Source organism: Falco naumanni, chromosome 1 (assembly GCF_017639655.2).
Source record: "Falco naumanni isolate bFalNau1 chromosome 1, bFalNau1.pat, whole genome shotgun sequence".
Classification (NCBI taxonomy): domain Eukaryota; kingdom Metazoa; phylum Chordata; class Aves; order Falconiformes; family Falconidae; genus Falco; species Falco naumanni.
In genome coordinates this window covers 5,972,831-5,994,990 of record NC_054054.1, presented here as the reverse complement: position 1 = coordinate 5,994,990, position 22,160 = coordinate 5,972,831, and the positions used below count along the sequence as shown (strand labels likewise).

The 22,160-nt window shown below is 38.7% G+C and overlaps 1 long non-coding RNA gene across 1 annotated transcript in view; it reads right to left on the bottom strand.

The window, feature by feature from the left end:
• The window catches only part of LOC121096213, a 48,303-nt gene that overhangs the window by 7,908 nt on the left and 18,235 nt on the right, over positions 1–22,160 (bottom strand). The window contains exon 6 of the long non-coding RNA XR_005830407.1: positions 13,941–14,182. This is a non-coding gene — a long non-coding RNA (uncharacterized LOC121096213). The remainder of the gene's footprint in view (positions 1–13,940; positions 14,183–22,160) is intronic.

Below are 22,160 nucleotides of genomic sequence, written 5' to 3'. Positions count from 1 at the left end.
GAAAGACTGTTCAGTCACAGACAAAATCCATACAAAAAAGAATTGCTGTGCAATATTACGGTTTGTGCCGGGGTGGATTCGTGTTGCGTTTCTCTCAGCTGAGTTCCTTCAAAGAGCCCGTTGCCCTAAAGCCGTGGTCCTTGTGGCCTGATGTAGTCTGGTGATGAATTTCCTCCCCATCCCACTTACCAAATGTCTTGCACCATTGGTATTCAGGGTCTTAGTCACAAATCCTACACAAGTTTAAATTGAATACAACTGCAGGTTAACTTTCAGTAAGGTGTGGGGAGGCTAACCAGCAGAAGAGAAGCAATCTGTGAGCTTTGATGAAATCCCATAGTGCAGCCAGTTTGCTGCTCTTGCTATCTTGTTGGGTTTGGTTTTTTACTTAAATTCTTATAGGTTTCTTTTAATCAAGTGATGTGGCTGATTGGCTGGGACTGGTTCCAGCATCATGTGCTATCCATCTGGATTTTATATGCATTGCGTTTTCCCAACTGAAAAGAAACAGACGTACTACCCAACTAATTAGAACTCAGTCCCAAAAAAGTAACATTTTGTTCCTAGAGAAAAATTTGTTTCTCATGTGGGATCTTAACACAGACCAAAAAAAGTAGCAAAGCATAAACAATCACCAGTTTCCATGTCATACAAAGCCAAAGATGCAGTCAAAATTATTTCCGTATTAAAACAGAATTTACTTAGCCTTTGCTTGCTATATTTTACAGTAAGCACGAATGCTGGAATTCCTATTATCTTGGATACACAAAGATATTCATTATATCACTACATAAAGAATTGCATTTTTTTTCTGCAGTCTTTCCGTAGTATTTGACGTGTTTTGCAATGAATGTGAAAGGTCAGATGCTCTGATCAGATCAAGGTATGTTTTTTCTTGCTGCAAACAGCCATTAATATAGAGAATACCTACAGTCTTCGCAAAGAAGGTAATGGAATTGGATTCTAAATGTAAGGGGGTATAAGACAAGCTATCATTGACTTCAAGAAAAACACAGTATCAGCCAAGCGGCCTCCACTGAGATCATCACCTGATCCAAGCCACGATGGCCACTGGAAGGTGGACTGCCAGTCCATTCAAATAGCTTAACTATTATACAGCATATCGTGTCCCAGTTCTGCAAAATTACTCATTGCTGATATTCTGAATATTTGTGTAATCACAATTAAATCAAAGGGAAGGTTCAGCTGACACTTTTATATGTATTATATAGTTCAAAATATATGCACTACCATGGGTGTATAGAATGTATGTAAAAGTGTTGGGGCACTGGAGGTCTATCATTACTTAGATTGAATGACTGGTTTATCCCACACTCTGTTTCCCTTTTTATTTTACCTCTTACCAGGGACTCATAAAAATACCTGTACTTGGCAGAAGGGAGGAACCTGACCATCTGCAACAAGAACATTGGGTCAGCTGGTTGGATGGCGAACATAGATTCAGATCTACACATATGCATAGATGTATGCGGATGAAATGATGTGTATTGAAACATGAGGGAGTGAGGGGGAGAGATGAAGAGAAAGGACAGCCCTTCCACCTGCAAATCCCAGAGCACTATAAATCGGTCACTTTACCGAGTTCTGCCTGCCAGGCAGTTTTCACATCCCACTCATTAGCTGCGTGGGGATTTCAGTTTCACGTGTTGGTAAGGCTGAGCAGGTCACTATAGTTCAAAACAAAGAGGTCCAAGACTCCTGTCCAAACAGCTGTGGTTCACATTTGAATTTTAGCCTTGTGGACTGTAAAAACCTCAGAGCCCATGTTCCCCGAGGAGGTCTTGCATAAGCTTTGTTCTTAATTAGTGGAGCATAGAGAAAGTAAAAGGTCCAGACTTCAGCTGACCTTGGAACACTGAGAGTAAATGGTCAAGTCTCTCTTAGATATGTGTATATATTTAACTCCTGTTAACAGTAATGGGACTAACGTGCATACTGAGGGTCAGCTATAACCCCAAAGTAAGCAAATTAGGACAAGCCAAGAACGATCAAACTTTGATACATTTTAGAATTTTTCCAAAACAATACTTACTCCAGAATTATTTTATAGGTTAAGCAAATCTGTCCATCTACAGTGGGATTTCATCTTCCCCATAGAGCTTAGTTATTTACTAGCTTTTCAGTGGTTTAGTTTTGATAAGTGAGGCAAGTCTCCAAGATCTCTCATGCAAAAAGGAAGCAGCTGCTTGCAGAGATGAGACATTATGGTTAAGGAAACCTCCTGGGAAAATTATGACAGGCACAGTGCTTACAAACTGCAGAGATGTGAGAAGGAGGGAATGCTGTTTAATTTTGTGATCTCTTCTGCCTGGTGGGAAAGTGGTTTTGGATGAGTGGGAAACTCATATCAACTCGATTTGGTATTTCTGAGGGCAGAAGTTCTTTATTGACAACCTGGGTGGTGCTTAACACAAATGTGCCCCCGGGCACTTCATTGCTGGCAAACAAAGAATACTTCTAGGGAAGACACAAGTTCACCCTTCTTGTCTTTAAACCCTTGGTTGCCCCCAAAATTTTGGCAAGCAGTTATTTTGGAGAAAATATTTTGAGATACTGATGTTTTGTCGGTAAAACTTGGACAGAGGCCACTAAAGCAATTTTCACAAATGACCACTGGATATAGCTATCAGCTGTGCATAGCTTTCAGTTGCCACCAGCCTGGCTTGGACCAAATTAGCTAAATAGAGGGCTGAACTCTTCAACATCAGCTGTGGGTTTCAGCCACAAGGTGAATTAGCAGTAGTAGGGAGTGCATTGTTAATACCCTCGTGACTCTACAAAACCAACAGCAAAGCCTTCAGAAGCCAAGCAATAATGTTTTGAGCCATCCAGTCTCCCTGCTATTGTTCTCCAAAGAGACCATCAACATCAGCGTGAGAAACACAGGGGTCCGAGTAGAATGTGAGCACCTGACTGAACTGCTGCTGTGAGACCTGTGGGCTGCAGGAGACCAGTTCATACAGGACTTTGCGGGATGTCTGGGGAGTAAGCAAGCTGTCCTCAGTTTCTTTGACAGAAGGGTGCTTGTAAAGAGGAAGATATTCAAGCCGATAAAGACCTACAGCAATTTAAACCAACAAGAAAACTGGCTGTTTCTTTGAGACAGCGTGGCTGGTCACATACTTGCAAAACTACGTGAAAGCTGCCCCATTTACATGTGAACTTAATACAGAAAAAGAACTCGCTATAAAACAGTAAACAGAGAGGCTGTGGGACTTCAGGAATCAGCAAAGCAGCCATGTGCCTGCAGAAGATACGAGCGACTTCAACAGGTATGTATGGTACCTCTGGGCAAATGGAAAGCCTAACTACTGTTATCATTGGGAAAGATGCTATAATGATTCTTGGTTGCTTCATTTTCCCTGAGTTTATCAAATTATCTGTTTCAGCTTTACCACCTAAGGTCTGATTACGGGTAGCTACTTTTCTGTATCTAGTAAGCCACAGGATTTACATCAAAGAGCAAGGACTAGTGCAAAGTGTGCTCTGTGCATTTTAGGCAGGAGCTGGCTGGCTCTGCGTGTGATGTAGCCTTTCTCTGGTTATCCATTTAGTAGAAAGCATCTTTAAATGTCTTGATCTGATTGAAAAAAATATGGTAGAGATGATTTAAAACAAAGCAGCATCCAGCATCAAGGATGCTGAAACATCTCAAAGAACCATCAGTTTGCTTGGCATATACAAACACATATATGTAGACAGGCACACAGTCCTTGGTGAGATTCTTAGAGGGTTTTAAAATGAATTTATTTCTTTAAGGAGAGAATATAGTCTTCTGAGACAATGACTTGGAGGAGGTGGAACCATATCCAGCTTTGTGAAGCACTATAATTATGAAAAAGTCAGTCATTCCCTTTTCTTCCCACTCACCTTCCTGCCACACTTCCATGTTACTGGTTTGGTCTTGCCTATGAGACAAACGTTAACGAGGTAACACTTGTAAATTTTCAGCATTTTAGTAGAACTTCTGCTGTTCTGTTTGCCCCCATAATCACTTTGTTATTTGTGACTGATCATTCAAACCATGTTACAGTTTGGGGCATGCTGAACGCATGGTCGTGCTGCTATTAATTTCAACATTAATAAATGGTTTTCCAAACAGTGTGTACACGCAGGGAAACAGAAATTTCATTATTTCTCCAATGTCAGTGAGAACAGAACCTAACTCACCTGAATGTTTGTGAATTCTCATACTTAATCCACTCAATTTAATTACACGATCACACTGCTTTTTAAAAATACTCTCTTCTGGCTCTGGCACTCTCCATCTGTTACACCTCTAAAAGTGGCTTTTGTGTATTGAATAATCAATGTTTTGTTTTCATTACTTACATACTATGTTATAAAAAATTTCTATAAACACAAGACTTCTCACTAATTATTAAAATGCCACCCTTTATTATAAGTAAATATTTATTTAATTTATACCAACATCTCTTTTCCACTTAATTCAAGGTTGTCTATTACCGTTTGAACAGTAGCTTCCTGGGCAGTTAAGTAATAGATTAAGCTTTATTTTGGAAGAACAAGAAACATAGCTTTAGATTATTTAAATTGTTGGCTCTTCAGAGCAGTGGATTCTCCCACTATGAGCTTGCTCGGTGTCACCAGCAATTTTGACCAAACCATCTAACATGTTTTAGATAATAAAACGAACACACACACACAAGGTGCAATATCACAGTAGTTCCTAAAACATACTTTCAAAGACATTGATGCATGCTTTAATTTTTAAGCTCCTGAATTGTACCAATGATAAACTGGTATTTTGAGGGATTCAAAAACTTTATCCAGTGCAGAGAAGCTGGTCAGTGGGAGGAAAGTGAAACCCTGGAGAAACCGAATGCTTCTGCAGAGAAACTTGGTAAATTAGGTTCCTGCCTGGTTTCCTTTCATCATTTACAAACAAGACCAGCTTCCACATGCAGCTAAACTGAAATTACAGATCTGCTTTTAGTTTATGTGACTAACAGAGGGAAAACTATCTCTTACCACAAGCTGAAAAGTGTTGGAAAAATAACGATGGCCCTATTATCCTGAAGGATATAAAAACTGGCTGGAGAAGAGTAGTCATTTCTGACTGACCACCAGGATGCATGCTGGTATTTTTCTTTCCTGTTTACTGTATTTATATATTCACTAAGTGTTTATTTGTAAGACTTCAGTTGGCACTTTCTGTACACCCTAAAATTCATCAGTGGGTGTATAACAGGATGCCAGCTTGGGCCTAAGGTCTTGAATGATGCATTGCATGTTTCTTCCTATCGGGATGAAAGCCTGTAAGTATACTTTCTGATCTAAGCATCAGGCTTGTGGTGAATATTTATACTGGAAGGCAAAATCCTTAATCAAAAGAGAGTTTCTAAAAAGACGAGGCTGCTTTGGAAATTCTGGTCTTAGTTACACAAACGATTCATCACTTTTCTGCAGTTTTGAAGCTCACATAACAAACATAACACAATGAGGGCTGAATCTAAGCAAGTAGCCCAAAGTTAGAAGTGGTGTTTTCCTTCCTATAATTTCTGCCAGTGTCAGTGAGGGATGTTTATTACAAACTTTTACAAATTATATGTTAACATAAACCCAAGCTAAGTCCTTGTCTGGAATAAGTTGTTGTACTGCTAGTATGAAGTCTTCTAAAAATATAGCTCAGAAACATGTGTGACTTGAAATAGAGTCGTTTCAAGGGTAATTTAGGTTGCTATGCCTTCAACACACAACTGAGAAATCTGTGATTGCTGAGCAGATTAGATTTCTGGCTATTCTTTAATGTGTTTATATTTTCTGAAACAGCCTTTGGAAATACTGTTTAACAGTATAACAGCTGGCTTGAGGATTAAGTTCATTAGCTTCCCTTATTCCCACCAGTCTTGACCTTAGGAGGAAGACACTCAGGGACAGCTTTGTCTTTAACCTGGTTTCATTCACTACAACAAGCTTCATTTGTTATTCATTACCTGTATGGACCCCAGTTCATGCTTGTGCAAAATGTCACATTATTATTTTCTTAGTTTCTTCAAAAGCCTGTCAAGTCAGGGATTGATTAGGGCCACCTCCATCTTTCTTACGCTCCCAAATAAAAAGTTTTCCAGGACCAAATCTGAATCCGCATCAGTAACAGGTTGGTACCCACAGAAATGAGAGCTCTTTATTTGCCTTTTTCTGCTCATCCTGTACCAAGCCCAGCGAGGCAGGGTGCAGACATTGACCATACTTGGTACTTTCTGTGACTTGTTCATAAATTCATCCAGTTTCAGCCCCTGAGAAGATTTAAGAGTCTTTCCGTTTTCTTGGTAGGAGGTGGATTAGGCCATCATGAGTCGATCGTTTTATTGCGTTTACAAGTCATGCAGCCTGCAGAAGTGTCTAGTATCACACAAACAGGAGACCAGTCCCACATTCTCAAACCAGCCACAGAGGGGGAGCACTGAAAGCCAGATGGTCCTGGGTAGACAGGTTCCTGCAGATGTTGTGGAGCTACCACAAAGATCTTGTTTTAACATGTTATTCTACCTTCTAAAGCACATTTGAGGGGAAAGGACTTCAAAGGCTTTTGAGGCTGTTCCCGTGTGTCAGATACTACTGTATCACACAGACCTTTTCATTAAGTAATCAAGCTTCAGAGTAAAAGCAATGAAGGTTTGTAATCTGGCTCCAGCAGCTCTTGACTGGTCGGCAATCTTCAAAAACTGTCATCATCTTCTGCCATTAGATAAGTTCATAGCATTTTCTAAATCTATGTTGTCATCAGATCCTGCCACTTCCCGTTGGTGGTTTTCAGAGAAAGTACCCTAAAAATAAAATATTTATTGTGGAAATACTACTTTTATTCCTCTACCAGAGTTGATCATATCAAGGCCTTTTCATTAAAGCTTTTAAAGCATTGAGTTGGAAACAACTTCCATATTTATTGTTGCTTGAAAGTCTTCCTGCAGCATCTTCTCTGGCCTTTCAGTCACCCTAACAAAAACCGTGAGCATATGAATGCAAGACGTGATATATCCCTGACAGATTTCATGCTCTGTCTCTCTTCACAGCAAGAACATTTAAGAAATAAATAAATAAATAAAATAATGATAAAAAAAAAGCAAAGTAGTTGACATTTATTGAAGGGAAGAGGTTATGGAAGTATGTCAAACAGAACACCACAGCAGAATAAAGCTTGCCAGTAAGTTTAACTCTTTCTAGAGTTTTATTGCTTTTCATGATTATTAACATCTTTAGTTAGAACAGCATTTGGATATCATTAAAATAAATGCAAACGATCCTGGCCTATCCTTGAGGGTTTCTTTAGACATGCCTTTTTGTCACTCAGCTCACTAATGGATCATTTTTATCATAGAGTATCACGTTACGTACATTAAACAGTTTAGCATCGTCCAATGTCCTGTTGAGCTGGAAATAAAATTGCACAGATTTATCACTATACTGTAAATGACTTGAAGTAAATAACTTGTGAACTGTGTCTTCACTTAGCAGAAACTTAGCAATGTATTCTCAATAACCAGTCTCTAAGTCCATGCTATGAACCTGAACCTTCTGGAACTGGAGTCAGTCACAGCTGGAGCTCTGCCTTCACTCGGGTGCTTGCATCACAACAGCCCCTCTACAACATTTTTATGGCTATGGACCAACAAAAGGAGGAGACAAGGACTCAAACTGAAATGAAGTTTTACATCATTTGAAAGTGATTTGCCCTCTGCCTCCTGAACAATCCAAAACAGTGATTTAAATTATTTTGTCACCGAAACAGGCTAGAAGCACTTGCTAGGGTACATACCACATCCAAACTGTTGAGAAAGTAAGCACCAGATAGATGAGAGGTAAAAATGGAAAGCTGGGGACAATACTTTCTCTACATCCACTAAAGGATATCAGATTGTACGTTCACCAAGGTTCTTGCAGTACTGGCTAATTACTTCTTCCAACGCCAAGAACTTAGGTTGGGTTTTTTTCCTATCACATTTCTAGAAGTCCTAATTAATCTTAAATTGTTTTCATCCTTAATGCAGCCAGATAACTAAATCACTTCCTTGCACAGAGTTTGCCAAATGGTCTTCCAAAGCACAGAGGCTCTCTGAATTACAGATAAGGCCATTTAGCAAACCATACATTTCAACATATATTACAAATATGGTCCCAAAGGATCGGTTTTGTTTTAGAACACAATACAGTTGTGATTAATAAATGGCATTTTTATAGAACATGTTTTGAAGGTAATGGTAAATTAGCAAAACAAATTGTTGACAAAAGACAGTATTCTTCCCCCTGTTTACATGGGGAAAGGAATTTGAGGAAAGAACTTTTGACTCTTCCTCTATAGAATAACACCAGGAAATCTATGTGGCAGGATCTTTGTGATCTTTTCCAGTTCGTTTCCTCCATAAACATTTCCTCCCATAGAGCATACATGGGAGAAAGATCAAGTTGGAATAACTCCCTTAAACATCCTCTGAGCAGGAGTGCTACTTGCTTTTAGGGATTGGTTTTGTTTTGTTTTTTTTGTAGTTTTGTGTTTGTGTGTGTCTTGTTTTGATTTTTTAAAGTTCAATACATAAGTGAGATGACCAAGCAGATTTAATGAGCAGTCCGTGTGCCCTCACAGAAACAGTGATCTGCATGACCTTCCCAGTGGCTTCCAGTCTTTGTCAATAGGGCTGAAAAGCCATTGGTTTTTTGACCATTGTCTTATAAATGTTAAACTGGCTGAAGTGAAGATTTTCTGACAGTCTGAACCTAAGACTGAAGAGTCCAATAGCTTAGGTCTGGAAGAAAATACATCTGCTTAGCATTTGGGTTTCCTGCTGGAAATAATATGAATTCTTCCAGGGCAACATTCCACAGACATCCATCTGTAACGTGTCGTAAACAGGGTGCCCTTCCACCCACACATTCACGCAAACATTAAACTATTTGTCATGAAATAGCAGGAGATTGCTACCTCTCCATGTGATATGTGTGCGGTTGAGCACCAATTCCTCACTCTGCCAGGTGGTTACAGCCCAACTCACTGCAGAGATAGACCTCAAAAATCTGATCTTTCTGCCGTTTTGCATGTGTGCCTTTTTCCTGTAAGAAGTATGCAGAGTAAAGGAGATGGGTTTACCTTTCTCCTTTTATCCATCTTAATACAGCTTTTCTCACCAGACAATGGCATCTTCTGTGATATTTCAGAACTCAACAAAAAAATGTTCTGAAAAGGCAGAAGCTCTTATTTTGTTCTATACACGGAGATGGTCTTTGTGGTGTACATGAAGAAAGATTACATTCGTAGGTCTCTGGCTTGATTATTCTCTCTCCATAGTGTTTGAATACTGATTGCCCTAATTTACTTAATTGACACAGCTGTCCCTCAGGAACCATGGCTGTTTACGGCTATCAGATACCAGCCTTTCCTGCTGAAGCACTTTCTCTGCATAAAGTAAATGTTCATTGCACCAGGAGCCTGAATACCATTCTCTACTCTGCCAAGGCCTATCAAGCAGATTGATCACCTGAAGTCTCCTCCCCATCCCTCAAAGTATGCAATACATACTAAGTCAAAAAATTCAGCAAAAAGAACCTGGAAATATGTTTTCAAGCTACAGCAGAAACGATTTTTGAAAACAGGTTCTCACTCAGGTGAATGCTTTAAATATTGGGATGGGATTTCCTTTGGTGAGTCTGGAGATGTTTAATTCAAAGACCAGATTCGCCGGCGAGAAACCTAAGTAGAGTTAAATGCCTCACTCTAAGGGATACAGCTGACATCTTGCTGTTTTTCTCTGGAAGAGTTCAGCTTGTTAGTCTCCAGTGACATTACTCTGAGCTGACTTAGCTCTTCCCCTCCATTCGTTAAGGAAGAGATGTGCCTGATCTTGGAGCAAAAATTCCTGCTAGCTGGCAGGACGCCTTGAAGTTAGGTGATGCACTAGCCAGCATTGTATTCTTTGCAGACTTAGCCCTGTACTACTTCCATGTAAAGCTGATCCCTTCAAATGTTAACTAATTAAACAGTAGTTAATTAGAATTAGCTTCCACTTAACACTCTTTAAGGTAATTTTAAGATAGAAAGATGCAGGTACAAATAACAACCAGCTCTGCTCAGAAAAAAGGTGCCTTCTGCTGAAATCACAGTTAAGTATCTTGGCTATTCTTAACATTTCTTCATTTTCCTAATGCTAACCTTTTATGCTATTATCCATGCACAACACATTTTCTTCTTTTTGTGCAATAAATATTCTGTCATGTGAGTTTGTTCTGTCACACTAGCAAAAGAATACTGTTATTATTTTTATATTCTTGTGCACAATGTGTCATTTTGACTTAGAATAAAAATTACAATAAATTTTGAAAATGCCTTCATTAAAGCCTAGTTTATGAATATGTTTTAGATATACAAATGTTTTATGCATGACTTCATCATTTCCAGCTGAAAGCAACACTGTCATCATGTGAAGGTCAAACACATGTGATCAGTGTCACACTTAGAAGTCTCCAAATAACTTTGAAAATTCTTTGCATGAGCATCACAAGTGTGGCTGTATTTGTCTTTCACATGATGTATTTGAAAATTATTTAAACTTGTGAATAGCTTGAATTTCTCTTGGAACCTGAGTTTATTTTAAAATTCCTAGGCTCTGATAATGTAATCAGGTGTATCCATCATGATCTTATCCACTTAAATGAAAAAAATTGTTTACTAATGTTCTTTAGACTTTATCTTTCTTTTAATAAAGGAGCTTTTGACAGTGTAAAGACATTCAGCAGTGTCCCTTGAAACAGACAGTAACAGCTTAAGCTCCAAAATTTGATCCTTTTTACATCTGTAATTTCTCTTCATGTAAGAAAAAATATCACAACACGATACCCTGCTTATGTCTGGCAAGTACTCTGATGGCAGAATTAGCTTTCAGAAGCCAAATACCTTCCTGAAATATCTCCTAGCAATTTTTCTCTGATCAGTAATTACGTGCGTTCCAATAAGAGGAGGTGTTTTGTTGTAGCTGATGATAGCTGAAGTCTCAAATTCTTACAGTTTCCATAATAATTTCCTTCCTGTGTTTGGCTCCATTCCATTCCAAACCAAAGTTTTTAGCAAAGGCAAGGCACATGAACTGCTGGACAAATCCTACATGGCTGTCTATGGCATGATCTTATGAATGGAACAGAATGATAAGTAGCTGGTCAGTCACTGAAACATTGACTGTGTAAATCAAAATGTGAGACTTGCACATTTTTCTAATTCCTCAGCAACAACCCAGTTTAAAAACAACCCAGCATAAAAATTGTTTCTCAGATTATGTTTCTGGGTTTATATATATATATATATATATATATATATATATATATATATATATATATATATATATATATATATATATAAATAAAGATAAGAATTTAGGCCATACAATTCTTTTCCCAAAATTAAAGACAAGGGGTATAATATATGGTCTAATAGTTAGGATAGATAATTATGAATATTTTACATTCTTCTTATTCCTGCCCTTTTCTCAGCATATTATGAAAGTTTGGGGCAGTCGTTTAGTGCATTACTTGGGCTCCTAAGTGGTTTGATTTTCATAACTGCTGAGCATCTGAAGGTTCCTACCGTACTGAGCATCAGGTTTCTCTGTCAGCTCATCTGGGTGTCTCTTTTCCAGGAACGTCACTTTTCAAGCATTCATGTTTTCATATCTTCACTTATAATCTCCTTTGCTTTAGTTGTAAAATACAAGGAACATTGTCGTTTCCACCAAACACTTTGGGATTCATAGGCAATGAAAATGAGTGGAAATTATGAAGATTGCCAACTGGTGATTTTTTTTCCACCCTTCCTGGCAAGAAATCCTCTTAATCAAATGGACCAAGTGGATGCTTACACAACAGTTTTTGTGAGCAAACTTCTGAAAAGACTACCATTTGCCAAATGTGTCAAAAATCATTTTATGTTCATCTGATTTCCACTCTTTTTTTTTTTTTAAATAGCCTACCAAAAAAAAAACCAAAAACCACCACAAAAACCCACCAAGTAACCTTTTATTTATTTATTTATCACAGTGGGGCTGAGGAGCAGAAATTTCAGCATTTTGTCCAACATTTGGAAAGAAGGCAAGCAGGCTGACATTTAAGAAGCATGGTATTAAGGGCGGGATTTCAGAAGCAGTCAGTACTGATCTAATTTTACTTCTGTGAGAGTCAACAGTAAAAATTTTACTGACTGATGGCAGAAGAATCATGGTCCTTTCTGGAAATCTCTGGGGTTTGCCCACATTCCATGACATTTCTTTCAGCCCTGAGGGACCTGACCTCGTACCCTTAAGCCACCCTGACACACTTCTCTTCTGTCAACAGCAGGCCCTCAGACAAGTTTAATAGAATGGTTTTCTGGCCACAATGTGCAAATATTTTAATAGCATCCTTGAACTAATCCTTAGCACAATTAAGTCCTTACCTTTCTGGATATTGTTGATAAATACAGTGGAATGATTAGATGATTAATTAAAATTAAGAAAAATCTGAAAGCAAGGTAAAAAACCTTCACTAAACCCCTCTTGGTTTTCCATGTTCTGTTTATCTAAAGTACTTTTTTTTTTCCTTTTTTTCAGTCTGTGAAAATTTATTATCTAAACTTACAAGACTATGAAAACTTGTCATCCATGTTTCCATGTTATCTTCAAAAAACTGAAGATCCTGAAAATTTAAACTGTAGAACAGCTTCACAGTTAGAATGAGAAAAACCCCACAAACCTTCAAAGCACTAGCATCATTTGCACGTGTGCCACAAAGTTCAATAGTTACCTTAAAGAGATTTGTCAAGGGCAAAGGAAAAGCATCAAGGAGAAGTTTGATCTCTTTCCATAACTCGTCTGACTTAAATTTGTGGCGGTACCTTTTAAATAAAGAGTGAGCAGTGCAAAGGACTCCATTAATGATGTGGAATTCTCCACTTTGAAAGGGATTCACCATTTCTGCCCATAAGTCTGGCCATTTCTGAGGAAAGAATACAAAGTCCAATAATACTATTAACCTCACTTAACTGCTTCTGAATTTGTTCTGGGCTGCTAAGCATCAAGGGCACTGTGTTGGCTTCAATGGCAAACCTGTCCGGTTCACATTCTTTGTCCGTCAACATCCTCAACAATTCTCCAGTTCCTTTTAATATTCTTGAATGTTACAGATGCACAAACTTGGATGACATTTTCCTGTGAATTCTCCAGCAGCATTAAGAGTAACAACAGATAGTTCTGGCTTCCTTCAAACTGACTGAAGAAACTTTTCTGCAGGACACCTTATAGCAGGATCGGGATCTAGCGTTTTCTTTAGATGCTCAGTTAAAGTCTGTAAATTGGCATCACAGCTCCATTTTGGCAGAACTTTCTGCTTCACCAAGCTGCAGAGGCCAAGAGGCAAGCACCACTGCAGTAGAAGTGAGGACCCACACCCCCACGGCTGCCTGCTTATGCCGCTTCCCTACAGACCAAAAAGCGAGGCCAACCATGATGTGGGCAGCTGCCCAAGAGCCCTTCAGCAGGGACCAGAGAGGACCCTCCAGGCCTGGCCACCAGCAGGGCTGCCCCCACACTTGCTACCCAACAGAGCAGCCCAGCTCTCTCCCACCACCCCACTGGTCCCATCCCTGCCACCTTGGTGGTCCTGGGTTAATGGTTGGACTTGGCAATCTTAAAGGCTCTTCCTAACCTAAATGATTCTAGGATTCTAAGATTTAAATAACCTGATTATCAGTTAGATACCATTCCAATATTAAGGTATCTGCTTGTGTTCACATTTTGATATGCACTTCTAGCGGCTAAGAGTGCCGGATCTTGTATCTAAAGAGAGTTCTGCAGGCTAACAGAACGTGCATTGATATTAGTAGCACCAGATGCTTCCCATGAACTGATGTGAGGATAGTGAGGTGTTTGCTAAGCTATGCTTACCTGGCTCTGAAGACAGTAGCCTAGCTCCTCAACTTCCACCTGATTTCCTTGTATCATCGCTGACACATGTCCTTTCATGCGGTTCCCAGCCAGGTTCCGAAGGGATTTACTGTGTGCATGTCATCTGAAGTTATGTTTGCAAAAGCCTCCTCAGTAGCTCAGATCAGCAGAAGCATAAAATTACCAGAGATCTAAAGTTCCCCAGAGCTCCCAAGACATTATGCCTGAGGCAGGCGTGATTTCTGCAAGAGCAAGAGGAGAGACACCATAAGAAGGTTAGCACTGCCTTGTACACAGGTCCACCCTCCACGTGCCTGGTCTTTGCAAAAGGTGGCACAGCTTTAAATTGTCCAAGACTTCAGCAGGGAACTAAAGCTGGCATAAATATCTACCTGTTATATATTCTACATAAATATCTCATCTATGCTACAGCAGGTGAACTATCAGCAAAGAAGCTGTAGCCTTTCATTTTCGAGCAACTGCGACGGATAGCGCTGCAGTCAGGAGGTTACAAGTAAAACTGACTAGCTGGAATAACATAGGAGTGTCACTACGACAAAATATTGATTCACTCCCACTGTCTCCTTATCCTTCCTTCCTTTCCAGGCCATGCCTACGAATAAAAAAATGATGGGATTTCAGAGTAAAGAATAACACTCACATTTTTAGAGCAGCTAGAGGAAAATTTTTAAAGTGCAGTAGATAAAAGCCTTTATGAATGTTGACCTTACTGAACAATTTAGATATTCAGCAAGGAATGTTACCCACAGCTGTCGCAAAAATGTATCAGAAAAGGCTTACATTTTGCAGAGATATGTCTATTATGCAAAATAAATAATCTATGTTAATATTGCAATGCAATATTAAGCCAGGCATATATTAAAACTTAGGGACAGCATGAAAGTTTAAAAGATTCCATTCTGAACTTTGGAAACTATTCTTATCCCCAGATGCAAGTTTGTCTCAAAAGTATACATAATAATACAAGGTGCGAGTAAACTTTCTAAACAAAATTCTCAATTTGTTTTGGACAGTGACATCCTTGGAGGAAAGAAAGAATGTAATTACAAACATATACAGCATTGGTATTCACAAACTTGTCCAAGCAAAACAGGTCATAAATCAAATTGGTTTTAGTTATTAACTCTTGCAATATGTGTGGCAAACACATACCAAAAAACCCCAACAACGCTCTTGCAAAACAAAATGTTATAGCTAGAGATGAAATTTCTTGATGAATAAAAAATCAATTGGAAAATGCAGTCCGGGAAATGCTAACACCCTTTGCAAACTCAGGGCGACTTCAGTGAGCAGCTTTGTTCCCAAAACCAGGGTAAGTGAGCTACCTTGCTTTGAAGTGGAAATAAGTAAATACATAAAAGTTTTGATTTCTTAAACCAGCATTAACATTTTGAAATAGAATTGAAATTTTTAAAAAGCTAGATCTCTTGAAACCAAAATGGAAATGCAGTCCTTTTGAACACCCAAAGACAAAACAAAGCATTTTGCCTTACCCCAAAGGAAACAAGCATTGTGTTTAGAACATAATGAAACATCTAAATTGTAAGGTTTTCCAAATTCACTGCTCAATTCACCTAAGCTCCCTGTCATCCTTTCATCCCCACACTGTCCCATGCGCCCAAAACAAGGGTGTCTGTTCCTTCTAGCCTGACCATTCTTGGTCTTTCTGATGGCCAGCGCATCACATCAAATCCTTATCCATGCCACCAACTGTTGTACTCCGCAGCAGCACTCAAAGATTCATCAGCTATGCCATTAAGCGAATAGTGCAAACATGCAGTTAGTCAACAGCTTCTACAGATAGATGTGTCTTTCTCCTTTACTTATGCATTTTAGCTCCTAAACACACGCAGATATAATCTTGACTCTTGTTGAAATTTGGAAATAAAAATATCCCATATAAAAATCCATTTACTGCAAATCGTCCTAGTGAATTTCCATGGATGTAACATAGCTCTTTTTTATGATTTAAACCATTATCATAAGTTGGAAAAAATTAAATTACCATGCCAGCTGGGTCACTGTTTTGAACATCTGGATGACAATAAATAGAAAACTAAATCACCAAGAACTTTTTATCTACATAGTATATAAAGGCAATCTAGCTAGACATTTACCTGCAACAAATAGCACACTTTTTCCATTTTATTTCCCATTTGACAATCGCTTTAAAAATTTCAGCTGACGGTGTTCCTGTAATTAGTAAGCACTCCATATTAAAAGAGTAATTCTGGGAAGAATGTGTGATAATAATATTTAATAATTTAATTGTGTTCTTGTTTTAAATGCAAACAGGCCTTCATGTTAAACATGGACCACTTGACAATTTTTCATAATACATGCATTAGATCTATCATAATGCACTTTGGAAAACTGCCAGGTAGTGATGCATTTAGGACTTCAAAATGAAAATGTCAATTAATTCAGAAAATATGACTGCAGAATAAATCTTCGACATGCAGACATTAGGATGTCTCCAGCTTAAATAGACTTTAGAATCAAGTTGCTTACATTCAAGAGTCCATGCACCTCTCCTTTTGAGGTTACTTTTAGTCCTTCCAATTTGTGAACGTATGCGACTATAGAAATTAATTAAAACAGGTAAAGAGATTTTTTAAAATTAGTAATTAAGCTAAGGGGAAGGTGTTTGTATTTAGCTGTGATTTAATTTCAGGGGTTTCTTAAGTAATTACATCTCATTAAGGAAACTATAATTGCTATCAGGGGAATGAAAAGTATAGAAACTGGCTTGCTTTTTCTTAAAGACAAAGAATGGAATGGTATTATTTTCACCTGCAAGCATGATTTTCATCTGTGAAAATTACTCTTTCAAAGTCAAAGCCCTTTAGTTAGTTCAGTGTTTAGTGCTGGGAGATGATCACAATTCAGCATAAGCATAGCAGAAATCTGAATATTTTTTTTAATTAAAAAATGTTCATATACAAGTAATTCTCAGATATCTACATGATAACACTGAACTGGTATTAGGTTATAGATTGTACAGCATTAAATCAGTCCTTGAATCCAATACTGTGCAACGTCTCAGGTGATGTAATTATGCTGGAGAGAACTGACTGATAAAATAAGGAGTGATTAGACTTTTTTTTACTGAGACAGAATATTACCGCATTTGTGAAGTACGGGACAAGGGAAAGGGGAAAAATAAAAGAAGGAAGAAAAAGTTGAGAGTCTTGTTACAGTAGAGTAAATACGAGAAAAAAGAAAATGCATTTGCAAATCTTGAGCTACAGAAAAGTGACATATCTGCATGGGACTTACACGAATGTACTACTTTTTATATTCTTAGATATGACAAATTAGTTCTTAGGAGATACAGGAAGGAAAAGCATTCAGATACTCATGACAGAGATAAAGAGTATGAAAAAGAGCTCAAGAATACAAGACCCACTGAGGGAGAGTAAGACATCTAAAATGTGAACCAGCGGCCACACAAAGAGGTATTCATAACACCACAAGCTTCAACATCGTGTTGGGACCAAAAAGATAAGAAAAGCAGTTCTATATTACTCCATGGGCACTCGCAAGTCCCTCTTTCTATGTTAAGTCCAGGGCAAATTCCCAGACATCTGGCATCTGGGGGACACTGCTGCACAGCTGAACACCAAAGCGAAGCCCAGGGACATCTCCTGGCAGGACAGAAATAAGGGGCGCCGAGTGAGTCTGGGAACGGCGTGCATAAGAAGGCTGCTACTGAGGGTTACCTCATGTTATGAATAGCTTGAGGAGAAATGTGGGGGTTTTGGAAGAAACAGGAATGTGGTTGGGAGGAGGACTGGGGGGGGGGTTATGCTGTTCTTGGCTTGAGGGTCACCAAGGTCTGTCATGAGACGTGAGCTAAGAACCTGGCACATCACTTAGGGTAAGCGGCTAAACGGGGGTTTAGCCTGCAAGTAGGAAGTACTAAGATGACAAAACTGGTAGTGGCGAGATCTCTGAGAAATGAGTAGGCTGTCGTCATCTTCACTAACACAGCACTGTTTCCATCAGCATCTCACAACAGGCTCCTTCAGAGCGAACCGTCTCTGCAGGTCTCAGCCACCAGCGTCTGAACAGGGAAGCCTGTGTGTGCAGATCTGACTAGTCTCATGTGCACGTAGCCAGCCAACTGTTTAAATAAGTGTTTTGCTCAGACACGTTACAGATCTGCACATATTTTTGGATAGTGTACAACATGCAAGCCCAACTTTGACAATCCAGCCCTTTCACGCCGAGCAGTTTAGTATGTATCTTTTCACCCTCCTCCCCTGTGCCTCAGCCCTACAGAAAAGCAAAGGCAGCATTTGGAACTAAGCTCACTAAAACCGACGTGGTTCACTGCTATACTTGAAACATATGTAAAAATACCATACTGTTGCCTCGTGACAGCAACGTAGCATGCCCTAGAGGTTGGTTTTGGTGTATTTACTCTTCCAAAGCATCACATCTTTTAGTAAAGGGGCAACGTACGATGCAGTTCTAGCCTCATCACAACATGTGTAGCATCTGGGAGAACCGCCACTTGTCAAGCCAACCAGCGCTCTGCTGACAGACAAAGTGAGCATTATACTGAAATGCCATTCCTCAGCTGTTTGCAGAATTAATTTCCCTGTAGAATTTTCTAATTAGTTGGCTCTTTCCAACCCATTCCCCACAGAGGAAGCAGAAAGGAAGCAAAAGGCTAGCACCTGCTCCTAAAGCTCTGGCTGGGAAAAAAAAAAAAAAAAAAAATTAAGGATGACATATACAGTAAGTATTTAGGCACTAGAAAGTCTTCTATCCATGCAGCTGTGGGGATGAAGTAACTCTGTTTGAAAGCTTAATGGAGATTCTTCTGTGGGGAAGAATTTCCAGTGGCTCACATTCCAGACAGTTAACCACATTACCGAGGGGAAGAAAAAGGGATTTGTTCAAGCATTAAGAACTGTCTTAAAAAAAAAAAAAAAAAAAGAAAAACAAAAAAGAATAACACCACCAGCAGCAGCCCCTGATTTGTAGGAAAGACAGACAGATGAATCCAGACCTTAGGATGATTCTATGTGTATCTCATTTGGTCATTTATGGGTTACTTTCAAACCATTCTGGTTTTCTATAATTTCAGATTGAAATCCATTATTATGTTGGAATGCAGTGTATGATATTATCTTAGAACTAACAACTAACACAACAGAGTCTGTTCCTAACTAAAGTGAGTCATTGGAACAAAAGAAATAACGTGGTTATTGCTTTGAATTTGCATGCAGTGGGTAACTGCACAGGAAGAATATATTAGAGGTATTTCATGGAAAATAAAAATAAGACCAAAACAGTCCAAGAAAAGCAGTTTGCATTTCTGACTGCATAGGCACTCTCCCAAAACAATAATAAGTCCTGAATATAAAGGAAGATGATCATCAACTAAAGGCAGAATACATGAGGGGGAAAAAAGCTCCCTCGTTATGGAAATTAGAATAAGCCACAAACACTTCAATGAAGAGTTGTCACTGTCTTTCCACAGCAACCTTATAAAATGGTAAATCTTACAAAGAATAAGGTTCTAGAATAAGATTATAAATACTATAAAACTCAATTAATTTGGCATGTTTTGATCAGCACAACATGTGAATTAGGCCCAGAGACGAACAAGAGTTATCCATTAACGAGCTCAATGAGTTTTTAATTATACAGTATTGTCTAAGTTTTTGTGTAACTCCAGAGCTTCCTGAAAATTGTTTTTTTAACAGAATCAGTGCATGTGCATCAACGCATGTATATATTTGGAGTAGGAGTATGTGTAGTAAAAGACTTTTTAGTTAATAATGCAACGTTTAATGCATCAAGACACAGTGTTGATTTTTATAAACTTGTAGTTTTCCAGCACCATTTTAGATGAACAAATGCAACAGGGAGTGTAGGTAGGAGTAAAGGTTCTGTCAGACCAGAAGAAAAAAAGAGATGATGTTGCCTGCCTGGGACAAATGCCCAGACCTTGCTCCCCACTCAAAGACAATTTTGAAATAAAAGCAATGAAATAAAAAGCAGAGATGTAAGGCATGGCTGTTCCTCCTTCCTGATGACAATGTTTGGTAAAGTTCTCTAGTATACTGTCTGTCTGTAGAAAAGTAGTGTGTGAGTGGCATTTATCCCTGTCATATGAGGGGGCAGTAACATGTTAATTTCAAATGTCCGCAATTATTTCAAGCAGACTTCCCCCCAATGCCTACACTGAAGAGGGTAATTTTAAACTTCAGAAAACCAAAAGTAAACAACACTCATTTATATTCCTCGGAAGTGGTGCAGCTAAACTCATCTGTGGCTTTGAAAATCTCCCATGATACTTTAGTCTGGCCCATTAACTGCACCTGTTCTCTTTTCCTTTCTCTTCTTTTTTTGGGGGGAGGGGGAGCCAGGCATTATTTCCCCTTCAATAGCAAGTGTCTGGCTTTTTAAGCATGCGTAGAATATTTTATTTCATTACTGTCTAGGCATTCCAAATGAAAACAAAAAAAAAATCAAAACCCTCTCATCCCATTATTTCCCCCTTCAAAATTAAAAGTAAATAGTGGCAGGAGAGTGTGTGCGTGGAAAGAAAAATGAGTGATAACTCACAGAGAAACATAACGTGAAACAGTAAATCTGTTTTCCACAAATCATGATCGAAATTAATCAATTTTATAGGTTTCTCTTTATTTTTCACTTTGACCAAAAGGCAATATAATTTCTTAAAAGGAAAGAGTTTCACTGAAATCATTTTGCCTAACTTCTAATTTGGGTGTAAACTTTCATAAAATATAAGCTGCTACAGGCAGCTCTTCTCCAGAAGACCTCTACCCTACCATAGAATGGAGTTAAATTTAATTTACTTGTGGTTCATTCAAACACACTTTATTATTTTCCCTTAACAGGTAAGGGGATAGTGAATAACAATCTGAGTGTAAAAAAGACATTGTTCTCCAATAATTATAGCTCATAATATTTTTAGCTAAATCTGAAGTCAAGAAAACAAGCTAAGAAACCCTTGGTTTTTTTGAGGATGCAATTTGTGCTTATTTACTGCACAACGAAATTAAAAATATATTAAAATAAATATAGTTGTGTCAGTGACCTTTACAAGCATATTTGGGGATTTTATATTGGTTGTGTTCTATTTTGCTTTTGCTTAGTTTTGATTAGTTGATCTGTAAATCTAAAACACATGAAGAAAAAAAGTCCATAGAACAGAAAAGGACTATTTTCTCTGGGAAGCCTCTAACCTGTTGTAAAGGAGAATTCTGCATTATAGGGCAGCTGACTCAACCCTTCTTCCCCTCAGTTACCAAGAAAAGCAAAAAAAGTCTGTTCCTGCACCTCCCCAAAACATTAGAAGAAATCTGCATAAATTGCTGAAGATAGACGTTTGACTCAAACACCAGAATACCGATTCAGGAATCATCTTTTACTGACGGATCTCTTAATGCCACTGTTGATTGGTGTTACCTCCTTTTAGGACAGCTAAACCTCTCCCATGCTAAACGGGAAAGGCGGAGAAATACAGTCTGGGCTATAACTTTAACAAATATCTTATGGTGAGCACAGTATAAGCATCAAAGCGTGACTCGTGTGGTTTGATGCCAGTTGGGCAACATCTTTCAAAAGCCTGGTGTTACTGCTCCCTTTCCCTTCTTCCACCTTCAGCTGACCAATTGTCTCTGCTGCCTCCAGAAGGAGCACCCAGACCTACAGCAGGTCCTTCTCGCTCTTACTCTTTCTTGCTTGCTCCCTCTTTATTCAATCACCTCTTTCTCCATTCAGATTACTCGTACTGTTTTCCCTGAACATAATCATCTGGGCTAACTTTTTAAGCGAATGGCATGTGGCCAGGTCCCAAGTTCCTGTGCAGAATCACTGACCACCTCTATTTACAACGTCAGACACAGCAGCCTGAGAAAGGCTAACAGGTTGCAACATGCATATTAATAATCACTTTACTTTTTCATATCCTTATCTCTAACAGCAAATGTATGTAGCTCAGGATATGAACTGCAAATGAGAGATGAGGAACTGGTTAGTGCTTATCGAGAATGATGGAATTTGAGATTCTGAGATGAAGGGGATTTGTTAGTTGTGTGGTTTTTTTAATGAGAGGACTGACTGATTCTTATCAGTTGACCCCTGTTTCAGGTAATGGAGCAGTTGGCAGGGAGCTATTCATACTGATTAGATTGAGGGAGCTGGTATTTGGAT